The sequence below is a fragment of the Gekko japonicus genome, unplaced genomic scaffold (assembly GCF_001447785.1).
Source record: "Gekko japonicus isolate JY-2015 unplaced genomic scaffold, Gekko_japonicus_V1.1 scaffold1052, whole genome shotgun sequence".
NCBI classification, from domain to species: Eukaryota; Metazoa; Chordata; class Lepidosauria; order Squamata; family Gekkonidae; genus Gekko; species Gekko japonicus.
Genome location: NW_015170921.1, coordinates 592,536 through 594,433, shown reverse-complemented (window position 1 = coordinate 594,433; position 1,898 = coordinate 592,536).

Below are 1,898 nucleotides of genomic sequence, written 5' to 3'. Positions count from 1 at the left end.
TACATAAGGGGTTCCTCACTGTACGTGCACTACATACGAGTATTGTATTTCCTTTCCTGCATCTCATAGGGTTGTTCTGGAAGAAGTTCAGGATTTGAACATTTTAACCCTTTATCATGAAAACTGACCTTGTATGAGTTGAGGCTGTAGTCTATCACCTAATTATGCAAGTGGAGTCCCTTGACTTGAATGGGAATAACACCAGATCCAGATGTTAAAAGGGAAGGGGAAGAGGGAAGAGGTTTGCTCATTGCATTTGCAGCATCTATTTTAAACATAACATCTTGCCTTTCCTAAAGAAAGATAACACAGGTATCTCTGTGTGTGTGTGTGTGTAAATGACCCTGAGCAGATTTCCTGGAGAGGTGGCATTAAAATGTTCTAAATAAATACATCTTGGACTATAGCAATCTCCTAAAAACACAGCTGCTGTAAGCCATAGGGCAGAGTTACTCCTTAGAAAGTTAGGCAGGCATTGTCTTTAAGCAGATCTCTCTTCACCAAGAATTGGTTATGCATCCTGGCTCTGCAGCACCTGTGACAAATTCAGTGAATGGGCCTTTTTTTGGTTCATTCAAGGGATGCAGGGCTTTTTTTCTGGGGGGATGTACCAGAATGGAGCTCTGGAACCTCTTTGACAGAATTCTTTTAAAAATGTTTAAAAGTTCATGAATTTTCAGTATACAGATTGAAAACTTCATTTCCCTTTTGAGAATTCCAGCACCTCTTTAAAAAAATTTTAAAAAGCCTTGAAGGGATGCATATCCCTACTCTGAACTCACCATGAGACCCCCAGATCCGGTGAGAAGTGGATGGTCACCACAGTATAATAACCAACAACCCCTTCTCCTCCTCTCAGAAATATATATATATTGCCAGGCTTATCAAAATTCTTTTTGCTTCCCTCCAACTAGTAAAACTTTCAAACTCATCTTGAAGTTTCACCTTAGGAAAATTCAGTAACAACTCTAATTGCACCTGAATGCCCATTCTATGAAGCGAGTGCTCCTGAACAATAGGACTTAATTTCATGAAATCAAAATGCAATCAAGTTTGGACCAGTATACATGTCTGATTAAGCTATTACTGACCTTAAGCATCTGCATATTTGTTAGCTATGCCAGTGTAATTTCACAAAGTTCTGGACTCAGGTTCAGCCATTCTCTGCCAAGCATGAATCCTAGAAAATGTAGAGCAATAATGAAGAGAGTATATCTTTGCCCATAACAAGATCGACTCTTCTTCAGCAACGAGTAACTACAGTTATCCTTGGGCATGGTCTGAAAGCATATGAAGCTCCATAAGGAACCTAAACAGGTCCAGCTTGGCCAGCGATAGTCCTTGATGGGAAGTCACCTTGGAACTACACTGACAGAAGTCCATTAATTGCTGTAAGGGACAGGAATGAAGTTGCTCCAGCCCCTTATCAATTCAAAGAAGGCACAAAATGGGATTGGCTGAAGCTATTAACTGTGTAGCCTATGGGAAGGAGGCCACTAAAAGGTTCTCTACCTCTACAGGCATTTTCTGTGTGCATTTGACCCACCTACCCTCCCTGTAGCAATAAGAGATTGCCTTGACACTTTGAGTCCAAACAGGAGTCTGGGGATCTTCTGTATTGTCATATTATAAGATCATTTTTTGCCTCCTTAATGTTGAATGCTGAGGGGCTGAGTTAACTCAGTCGGGCTGGCCTGACCGATAGGTGGGCACTGAAGGCATTTAAATGCCTTTGGTGCCCAAGAGCATGTCTCCAATGAACCTCATGCACCTCCATGTGGGCGGATCGTGGGAGACACAGAGGAATTTCAGACAGATTATATATTCCGGAAGAGGAACGGTTCCCAAACGGTTTGTGGTCTGTCATTTCAGACAGAACCGTTTTAGAACTGGTTCCC